Raw genomic sequence first — 11,553 nt, forward strand, 5'->3', positions numbered from 1 at the left:
CCGTGTAACTGGTTCCTCCATCGTGCTTCATTTGGCCTCATATCGCCCATCTCTCATTCCTGACAAGTTGCCTTAACAGCTCAAAAATGCATGTGCTTCAGGGTTGGGCGGTCATGTAGACGTTGCTGCCAGCACACAATGAGGCGTGCGTGCTTGTGTGTGTGTGTGTGTGTGTGTGTGTGTGTGTGTGTGTGTGTGTAGTGCGTGTGTGTGTGTGTGTGTGCGTGCGTGCGCATCATTTATGGGAGCCACAGTGAGGTTGGGGTCTAATAAAACCGGCAGCTGCCATGGAAACGAGGGCAGAGGGTAACTCATCCTGTGTCTCGGGACCCATCAGAACCCTCGGCCGCGGCTCGCACAGGCACACATCGACTCGCACAATATTGTATACTGGAGGCGGGGCAGATGACACACACACGCACTGTGCACAAATGGCAAACGAAGGGCCGTGAAACAATCTGTGGCAACACAAGAAATAGGCTAGCAAGGCGTCTGTTTAATAGCCATCACACACACACACACACACACACACACACACACACACACACACACAGTGGGCAGCTGCTTCACCGGCATGAAATGGGAGTGAAAATGGCTTAAGACTTTCAACATCAATCTGTAATCCTCTCCATCATTCCCTTAAGAAATTGTGTGTATACGCCTGGACCCATCTGACAATGTGTGCCATGTGTGCATTTGTGTGTATGTGCATGTGTGTGTTTGTATGTGTTTGTGTGCGTGTGCGTGCACATAAACAGATCGATAAGAATGACGGCATGCTCAGGTTGACACTATGACAGCCGCATTCTCCATTTGACAAGTTTATTGCATTTTTAATCTAAGCTTACATAAACCCTCAACATTTACACACACACACAAACACACACACACACAAATCCATACAGGCTTGCATAAACACACACGCACATGCTTTATCTTCCCTCCCTCTCTCAGTCACCCAGACAATGAAAAGGGCAGAAGGAAGCCAATCAACATTATCACTAATAAGAATATTACCCATCAGCCACCAGGCCCGGCGGCTGGCCTGCCAAGCTTGTGACATTTATGAAAATTAATTGCAGGCTCACCACACACGATGAGGTAGGAAAGGTAAAGCCCCCCCACTCCAACCCACTCTGGTGTTGCACACAACGAATCTCATATATCGGTGGCGAGGATCTGACGGATAGGAGGGAAATTAGACAATGGCAATTCAAAACTGTGACTGAGAGGGAGCGAACGGCACCGCTGGTGTATGGCAACATTGATTTTTAACGTCTTTTTTATATTGGAAACTCATCGGCATTTAAGACACATAACATCTGACCCTAACTACTTTCTAACTACTTTTTGTATTGTTCCTTTGTGAATTGTGTGCTTCTTTTGTATTTCTAAAAAACAAATACAAAATGTCTTATTGTAAAATTCTATAATTTTATTTGTTGCTCTTGACATTTTTTCTTTGCTGTTTTCTTTGTGTTTTTTTTTTGTTGCTGTTATTCCCTCTAAGTATTGCCATTTAGTCAATTCACTGCGCATCTAGTATGAGCATGTGACAAATAAAGTTCTTGAATCTTTAACCTCGTATAGAAGATGATTAAAAGAAACATGCTGCATTAATCAAACATAGTGCTACAGACAACAAAGGTATGTGCAGGGGTTATTTTTCTTTCTTTGTTCTTTTTGTGTGGGTCCCTTCACCTTGGTACACCAAGGTAGTAAAAATAAATTCAAGTGTTAGTTGTGTTTCCAGTGGAGGAGGTAAAGCCTGTTCATATAGTGCAGCTCCCACCAGCTGGGAGTCTCAGGGGGCTTTGTAACGCCTACATGGTGAAACAGTAAATGAAAATGGCACCCTGCAGACCCAAAGCCGCAATGAGAACAAGTGAAACCGCCCACAAAAAGCTTATTAAGCGGAGTGGAAGAAACTTTGAGGAGGGATTTTCACGGTGTAAACAGCCCAAATAAAGAGAAACAAGTAAAGTGCGAAAGTTCAAAGAACAGGGTGAAGCAGTCGTGGAGCAACCAAACAACCTGGTGCGGATGAGTTCATACACCGCCAGGTGTGCTCATTAGGCAAAATGAGGTAACCTAAAACTTCAAGAAAGCTTTTTTTTTATACATACATGTAAAAGGGAAATTCTCATTACATGTGTAATTTCTTTTAGTGGGTATCGCATCAACACAATCAAAGTAGATTTGCTTGCCAGCACTTTAGTTCTCTACTTTCTTCTAGTTGGCTAATAGTTATTTATTTCATTTTTTTAAATTTCCAAAAGACAAAATAGATATTTGTTATTCCAAAAATGTCCTCTGGCAGCAAAAAAAAAAGTGAGAATGATGGGTTTCACTTTACAATTTTTTTTTTTTTTTTTATGATTTATTAATTTGATTAGTACAATGTACATTAATCAGCATATCAGCAAAAAAAGACAAAGAGGTTACCCATGGTGCCTACTCTGGAATATGTTTTTTCTGTGTGAAGTCCTGTAATAGCGGAGGGGCAAGTCCATTTAAAACTTTGATGATGAGACAGACATCCAAAGACAACTGGTAGCAATCAAAATCCAAGATTCCATACTTATTATTTATCTTAAGATGAATAATTATAGGTAAAACAGGTTTTATGCCAAGAGTTTTATTTATTAAGTGTTTCTATTAAAGAGAGACTTCATTGGATTAAAAGAACTCTCAAAGAAATATATATGAGTAAATATCATTGCATGCACATGGGCCTTTACTGCCTCTAAGCCAGGAAAGGTTTGTATTTGTTAAGTTAAATGTAATGTAATGTTTTGTTCTTTGTTCACACAATTTCCCCATGGAGTGTCCAAGCGTCCATTCAGTTTGTCTTTGTGCAAAGTTTTTACAATTATTTTTTTCCAGTTGCGACCTCCAAAGAAACTGCTGGACTGCTTAGTCGCTCAAGTCTGGGAGCAGGCCGACATAAGGGAAGCTGTCCTCTGGGTTGGGGGTCAGGGAACGTCTGCCATGCAAACTGAGGAGGGAGTGCTCATGTCCAGATAATCTTCTCCTCCAGTGGTACGGCAGCTGCTTGACGACAAATTTATTCCCAACATGGAGGCCAACAGGACGGGGTCTTCTAGGCCAGGACCAGTCAGCTCCACCACCTTGCACAGCGTCGTGATCCCTGCAGCTTGGAGGGCCTTGGACAGAGTTCCCCCCACCCCACAGCGAGGGTAGTCCAGTAGGGTTCCCTGAAGGACAGGCTCCCAAAAGAGCCAGTGCAATGAGTCGACCTGCTCCGCCCTCTGCTTCCTCAGGAGGTTCCAAACTTTGAAAACAGGATTGAACCAAAGGCACCCGTGGTCTGCCACAGGTACTGGCGTTCAACCCTGTCAAAAGCCTTTTCCTGGTCTGTGGAAATAAGGCCAGTCTCGAGAGCCAATGAACTAGAGAGGTCCAAAAAAAAATCCCGAATTAAAATGACATTGTCGCTAACGAGCCTGCCCGGCACGCAGTAGGTCTGGTCAGGGTGGATGATGGACGGCATCATCTCTCGCAGCCTAAGGGCCAGAGCTTTGGACAGGATTTTGTAATCCGTACATCCATATTTTATGCTACTTTGTGATTGTTCTGACTATCACATTTCTGAAGCCAACACACGTCACATATCTGTGTGAGACGCTTCCCAAAACATTTGTCCAGCGCAAAAAAAATCATACTTTTTCCCGTTTGCGAACTAAAAGTGCACACTTACTGGCCGTATCCTAAAATAGAAACACAGCTTACAGCTGAAACGCTGGGCGCTTCCAAACTCTTTCCCGCAAAAAAAACATTTAACATTTGTGCGTTGAGAGTGCATAAACACCCAGTGACGGGCAACGACAATGGACGAGAAATGGACACCTGCAGGTCTGACATGTGTGCCCTTCTCCTACTCTTGCTCCTCCTCTTCCTTCTGCTCCTCCTCCACCTGTTCCTCCTTCTCCTCCTCCCCCTCCTCCACTCCTTCACCTCAACCTCCTACACCTGCTCCCAACCTCCTCCTCCTCCCCGTCCACCTCCACCACATGAAGATTCAGTTCAGGGCTCTGTCTCCATGCATGTCATGGTGAAATGATCATGAACTAAGCAGGGTCGCGTGTGTGCGTGCGCACGCATGCATGTGCGTGCCTGAGGCAAATTCTCTAAGGCTCGTGTTTAAATGTCATTGTCTAAAATGCAGGAGGAAACTCTGAGATGAGTTCATTCAGAATCAGAAACTTTTTCGTCTCAGATCAGATTTTCTTCTTGTGCGTGTCCGTAGCGTCTCTGCTCCTTTGAAGTCCATTGAAGTTGAGCTTCAGTGGGCTTCAACAGAGCAGCAGCGTATCATTGTTCTTCTCTCACTGCAGTGAAACTCTACGGTTACTGGGCGAATGCTGTGTTTAGCCCCGCCCCCTGGATCTCTGGGAGTTGATCGAGGTAGGCGTGAACCTGGACACTGGCATTCGGCGCTATGATTGGATCGTCTGAATCCCCGTTTGATTGACGGTTGGCTGGAAATACACACAGACAGTTTCAAGTGAAGTGAGTCCTGATTTTGATGAACATCACTGTCCATTAAACACAACTAATGCACTCTTGCTTCACATGTTTATTATAGTTCTAATTTAAAATAACTGTGTTAGCTTGTTTGTTCATTCATACTGTAGGCTAGATAGGCAACAAGGCAGCCAGCAAGCTGCACACAAATATATACAATGGACAAATTGTATGTTGAGGCTGAAGATGAGCTTCTTCTCTTTGAAACACCAGCGGCCGCCACTGGTGTGTGTGTGTGTGTGTGTGTGTGTGTACTGACATACACATACACAGGACATACTATCCGGTTGTTACACATTCACCAACAGACCAAGGGACCTAAAACTCAAGAGGGAAAATTAGTGTGTGTGTGTGTGTGTGTGTGTGTGTGTGTGTGTGTGTGTCAGAACACGGGGTCGTCTGCCTCTGAGCCGACGAGGTGGAGGACGAGGAAGAGACGGGGTGTGATTCAGCTGCATACCACCTCCTCTCCTCCTCCTCTAAACACACACACACACACACACACACACACACACACACGCACACACCTCCGCGATGTGTCATGACCAATTCCAAACCCTCCCTCCCTTCCTCTCTTCGTCATTCGCTCGCCACCGCTCCGCCATCTACCTACACTGCCACTTCCCTCCCTCCTTCTCACTCACTCTCCCTCTCTGTCTCTCTCTCTCCCGCCCCAGTGCGTTGTTGTGCCCCCCTCCACCTCCTCTCCACCTCCCACCACTACTAACACCAACACGTCCACCACCACCGCGCCGTATGTCACCACTGCCTGCCGCTGAAGAAAGAAGAGATGCTCCTTCCGACGGCGAGTGACGGCGACGGCAGAGTGAAAGCTGGAGTGAGGCTGAAGAGCAGCGACGGCAATGAAGATGATGATGATGATGAAGATGATGATCCTTCTGTCCGCTGGGAGCTGCATTCTTCTTTGATGGAATATCCTTCGACCGCAGAGATCAGAGGAGCGGAGGAGAAGAAGAAGAGAAGTAGAGGAAGCAGAGAGGACGAGCAGCGAGGTACGGACTCATAGTCTCGTTAACAACTCCTCTTCTTTCTGTTTCCCCCCTTTTTTAAGCATTTCTTTTGTCATTTTGTGATATTTTCCATCTCCCATCCGTCACTCTCACGCTCACCTGTTCTTCTCTGCACGGGTCGAGTTGGAAGATTTGGACTAATTGTGATCCAACTCTGCGGACTCACGCCTCTTCTTCTTCTTCTTCTTCTTCTTCTTCTTCTTCTTCTTCTCTCAGTTTTCTTTGTCATTGTAATTAACTCCTCTCCCACACTCCCATCCTGTGCGAGAGCCTCAAAGCCCTCTCTTTCTCTGTGTCTAACTCAGAGTCTCTACATCGCCCCCCCCCTCCCCCCACCACCCCACTCTTACACCTCCATCTGTCTGCCTTTGCGAAGAAAATAATTGGATGTGGAGATTGGCTTTTCTGTGGCTGATCTGGAGGATTGATGCTGCACAGTACCACACAAACACACACACACAAACAAACAAACACACACACACACACACACACACACACACACAGGCACGTGCACGCTCACTCACACACACATGTGTTTTTTTTTTGTTGTTTTTTTTACCCAGTCTGGAAGAGTATGTGTGAATTTTCTTATTATTATTATTATTATTATTATTATTATTATTATTATTATTATTATTATTATTGTTGTTGTTGTTGTTGTTTTAACAAGGGAAACAGAAACCTGTTTGTACATTGTAGAACTACTTGTACGTGTGTTTTTAAAAGTTTAAAATGAGCTGAAAATGAATAGAACTGGACAGCAACGTCTTATTGGACAAACAGACCCACAACTCTCTCACTCTCCTTTGAGCAGAGAGAGGGACAGAGAGAGAGAGAGGAGCACCGTTAGGACTCAGATTTGATAGCGCTGGAATGTTGAACCTGAGTGAAAAGAAGCCCCCAGGGGGTGAGAGAGAGAGGGAGAAGAAAAAGGGGAATTTGAGTAGCCAGGAGACCTTTGAGGAGATTAGCATAGAGAGAGGGAGAGAGTGAGTGAGAGAGGAAAAGAGAAAGAGAGAGAGTGGTGAAGAGGAAGAAGCTTGAGGAGATTCCGAACAAGACGACATCGTATTGTAATGCTGGTGTTTTCAGATAGCCAACTTTAAGACGAGGGGACACACACATACACAGACACACACACACCTTCACACTCAAGATGTAGTCCATTGACCAATGAAAGAAGAAGCTCTGATCTGTTTCATTCACATTTATTTTCTCTCTTTATTTCTCTCTCTCCTCTTCGTTGGAATTCCATTCTTCACATCTCTCTCTCTCTCCTTCTCTCCCCGCTTCAACTTCCTGCCTAACCATACGTCTCTTTGCCTCCTCCTCTTCTCTCTCTCACTCTCTCTCTCGCTCTCTCTCTCTCCTTCTCTCCCCGCTTCAACTTCCTGCCTAACCATACGTCTCCTTCCCTCCTCCTCTTCTCTCTCTCACTCTCTTCCTCCCCTTCCTCTCTTTACAACGGCCACTTAGCTCCATCCATCCAGTCTAGCCTCATTGTGCTCACACACACGCGCACACCTAGCCTCCGAGTGCACTACCCATGCACGCTGACCTGCTTGTGGTGCCTGGGAGACGGAGGTGCAGCCTGAGCTCAGCTCCACACCGCAGCAGTAGCGGCAGCGGCAGCGGCAGCGGCAGCGGCATCAGCAGCAGCCGGCTCCCACTCTGAGGTGAGTGTGTGTCCCGTCTGTCCGTCCGTCCATCTGCATCCTATCATAGATGCACCTTTACTTTTACCGGGGCTGCAACTTGGGGTTTCTCCTTTAAAAAAATCTTTTCACAGGAAGTGAAAAAAAAATATTAAAATTTCCTGTGTAAAGACACATGTGGTTGGTTGGTTGTTGTGGAGTTTCGCATTTTTTTTTCAACGACTCCCTGTTTTCCAGTTTGCTACATTTTGTGTGTGTGTGTGTGTGTGTGTGTGTGTGTGTGTGCGCGTGTGTGTGTGTGTGTGTGTGTGTGTGTGTGTGTGTGTGTGTGTGTGTGTGTGTTGTGGCGGGGATAAACTTGGTCGTACGTCCTCAACGTGTTCTGCTTATGAATCAGTGACCTCAGCTCGACTCTCACACATTCAACATTCTTATCCCATTTGCATCTCCCCCGATTTGACTCCACAGTATCTTAATTGCTCCTCACTATTGACAAAAAAAAAAAAATTCTCGGTCTTTCTTTCTTTCTTTCTGTCTCTTTCTCTCTCTCTCTCTCTCTCTCACACACACACACACACACGTTCCAAGGCAGATTTAAATATTTCCCGATGGGGTTGGAGGGTGAACAGAAATAGATCTAATTCTAAATCAGGACGAGGAGCTCCGCTCAGGCAGACTCGACTCTCTCGCTCTCTCTCTCCAGATGCAGCCAGCAGATACATGCCCCGACCCTCTCCACACACATACACATATTAAAAAAGGAGAAAAAAAATTTCAGAAATGAGCTGTACGATGTTAAATTCTGGACTAAAATGCTGCCACACACTCACTTTTGGATTTATTTTTCGAGAAATGGAGAAACTATGTGGTTCTATGAAATAAGTTAAGTCTATTCTACCTGTGCCACCCACAGGAAGAAAAAGAAGGGAAAAATCACACAAATAAAGAGAACAAAGATCTTAAAGTGTCAGATTTGCTTGATGGAAATTCAACTTTATTGGAGAGATTTCGGGGAGTTTGAGTCGTGTAGGATTTGTCCGTTCCAGCTCTGAGCTGCTTCAGTTAGAAAGCAGCCGGATTATAGCCTGTGATACAGATCTGGAGTTGATGAGTTCCTGTCTATCTGTCTGTGTGTCTGTCTGACTGACTGACTGTCATTCTGTCTGTCTGCCTGCCTGCCTGCCTGTCAGTCCCTTTGTCTTTCCTACTCTCTGTCTGTCTGTCTGTCTGTCTGTCTGCCAGCCTGACAGAGTTTATAGACTAGACAGAGCAGTGATAGGACGGCTCACAGCCCACCGGCTGCCTCCAGCAGCTCCGGAGGTGGAGATGTGGCGGGGGGGTGGGGGGGGGGGGGTCTAGGGAGAGGGGCGCGGCGCGGGGGCACGGAGGGGTGGACGGGAGTCGAAGGAATGTGTGTGTTCATGTGTCAAAGAGTTTGTGGCAGAGGAAGGAGATAAAGCCGGATGAAGGTGGTGATGGTGGTGGTGGTGGTGGTGGTGGGGGGGGGGGATAAGCAGCACCTGGCTGGAGAGAGAAAATAAAAGATAAGAACACACAAAGGGAGGGGAAGGAGTGGGAGGGCGGAGCCTCCACCCACCACCACTGTCAGGACGTCACAACAACATTCATCCCTCTGCCCTCCACTCATCTCCTTTTACCAACCTCTCTCTCTCTCTCTCTCTCTCTCTCACTCTCACTCTCACTTTTCTCCTCTTTAAAGATGACCACAGCTCAGAACAAAAGGAGACACAACACATGCAAGTCCTCCGCCCTCCCTGCAGTCAGACGGGGGGGGGAGGAAGCAAAGGGGTAGGAGGAGCAGGAGAGAGGTGGGAGGGGGAGGGGGAGGAAGAGGATGTGGAGGAGAAGCAGGGAGTGGGATGGAGGGAGGTATGAGTAAGACTTAATACGAGAGGCGATTCAGGAATCAAATTATATAAAACGAAAACACTAAGAGGAAAATAAGCTGTTGCATCATTTCTCGAGAAAAAAGCTGGAAAAAGCTGGGGAAAATTAAAAAATCAAACAGTTCATAAGTGGGCGGCAAGCAGAAGGTCTCAAAAGTTCAAGTGAAAACGCAACTTTAAATGGGTTTTGTCAGATATTAAATGCGCTGAAATTCTCGAGTCGCGAAACTGTAGACATCAAGGTGAGTCACCCATGTATGGGAGAAAGCTTTCATTTTGCATTCAAGTGGCCTCTAGTGGTCACCGAAGTAATTGTATATAATGTATTGTATTGTATGTAGTAACAGCATTGTGACGATGTTGAACGGATGGATGGGTAGAAGCAAATTAGAAGCAACAGCAACAATTTTGTAATGAACCCAAGCCATTAAAGTGACTCCCTATCCAAGATTTTGGCTGTTTTACCCACAACATTACTAACATTAGGCTCCTAACATAAAAGTCATAATAGTAAAACGCTGATAATAATTTATACCTTATAAAGACCATTTTTTATTTGAGTGGTGGTGAACCGACTATCACAGAGCAATCAATATCAGTTCATTTCCTTACTATCAAAAGAATCTCATGCTCCTTTAACTCAAACTCCTTTTAACGGCATTTGTATACATACATTACATGTCTAATACAGGTACATCTCAAAGAAATTAGAATCCTGTGAAAAAAGTTCAATATTTTTTGTCAAAATTGTTGAACTTTTGAAAAAAAATTAACATTTTTTTAGATGTAGCTGTATTTCTCAGTGGGTCCCACTTTAACTGCCTAATGATCATGATGATGATAATGCTGGTGGTGATGATGATGATGATGATGATGATGATGATGGCCAGGATCATGATGATAATGCCGGTGGTGATGATGGTAATAATAATAATAATGGTGGTGGTGATGACGATCCGGCCTGCCCAAGATTGACATAATGGCCCATATCATATCATGATTATGACTGCATTCATTTGAACATGTCCTGTAATGCCTGGCATACAACTACGTGGCTCAACCACCTTATTTCCAAGCACGACGGTCACCGGAGCTGATCGCTGCCACTCTAATGTGGCTTTTGGTGTGTTCTGGTCCCAGAAGCGTGAAACCACGCCGCTCTGGTAAAGCAAGCGCAGCAGGCAGAAGCGTTCAGGCAGGAAGTCGATGCTTAGAAAACACGGTGGGTCCAGTTGATTTTCATCATAGTATACAATGTGCTTGATTTTTACTGTGAAACGTCAACGTGACACATCGGCTTCAACACTGGCTGTGACTGTTCGGCTTTCAAACAGTAAAGCAGATTTCACTTTAAATTTGAAACTGTGACGAACAAAATGCAGGTATACTTTAAATACCTGCATTTTGGATGATACCAACTTATTATTATTTTTTCTTTTTTACACAGCAATTTTTCATATGTTGGAAAATTTGGAGAAAGAACAGTTTTGAGAGGAACAATGCTGGAGCTATAATAAGACGGTAGATGTGAGAGCTGACGAATCAGCTGGTCGCAGCGAGACGTGCTACAATGTCGTAATCCTGCAGTCGTTTAGGATAAACATTGCAATGCTTTTTTTCCCGTTTATGTTCGATATGTATGCATTGGGTGCTGGCCCGGCCCGCCTGTCAATTTTTAAAAGTCAATGTGGCCCTTGATCCAAAAAGTTAGCCCACCCCTGGATTAAAGGAATCAGTTCGAGCAGTGTGTGAATAAAACATTGCCTCCTTCGATTCTCTCTGCCGCCTGTTTTCCCTCCCACCCTATTTCATTTTTTCCCTTCATCCCAACCACCCTTTAATCACCCTTCTCCATTATCTCTCTCTCCCATTGGTCTCCTTTTTTCTCCTCACCACTCCATCTTTTCACCCCTTTACGCTTCTATTCCCCCCTCTTTCCCGATTCTTCTTCTTTTTTCCCTCCTCTCTTCTTCCCCTCTTTTATCATTGCCTACCCACTCACACAGGCATCACCTTTCCTCTTTCCCTCTCACTAACCCCACCCCCAACCCGCCCCTCTCCCCCACTCACCCTCTCCTCGTCACTCCCAGAGGTGAAACACTGCATGCAGGCTGTTGCAAGAAGGGTAGCGCTGGCACTGGGTGGAGCTGCGCACACACACACACACACACACACACACACACTCACATTGTAGACGCTGCAGGTGCTGCATCAAGATAAATGAGCTGTCATTAGCCAATCAGGTCAGCTGGTGGGAGGGATAGCGAGCAGCGAGACGGGCCTGTGGGGGGGGGCTCAAGCTTCTGATAGAGGATGTGTGTGTCTGTGTGTGTGTCTGTGTGTGTGTGTGTGTGTGTGTGTGTGTGTGTGTGTGTTCTTGGTGAGATTGAGAAGGAGGATTCCCCGATTAGC

At 45.6% G+C, this 11,553-nt stretch overlaps 1 long non-coding RNA gene across 1 annotated transcript in view; it reads left to right on the top strand.

Moving 5' to 3' along the window:
- Positions 1 to 5,234: 5,234 nt before the first annotated feature.
- Positions 5,235 to 11,553, top strand: part of LOC142887107 (uncharacterized) — a 15,695-nt gene continuing 9,376 nt past the window's right edge. Inside the window, exons 1-2 of the long non-coding RNA XR_012926504.1 lie at positions 5,235 to 5,561; positions 7,056 to 7,255. This is a non-coding gene — a long non-coding RNA (uncharacterized LOC142887107). The remainder of the gene's footprint in view (positions 5,562 to 7,055; positions 7,256 to 11,553) is intronic.

This window comes from Nelusetta ayraudi, unplaced genomic scaffold (assembly GCF_046127955.1).
Source record: "Nelusetta ayraudi isolate G7.1 ecotype Tasmania unplaced genomic scaffold, CSIRO-AGI_Nayr_v1 ptg000017l, whole genome shotgun sequence".
Classification (NCBI taxonomy): domain Eukaryota; kingdom Metazoa; phylum Chordata; class Actinopteri; order Tetraodontiformes; family Monacanthidae; genus Nelusetta; species Nelusetta ayraudi.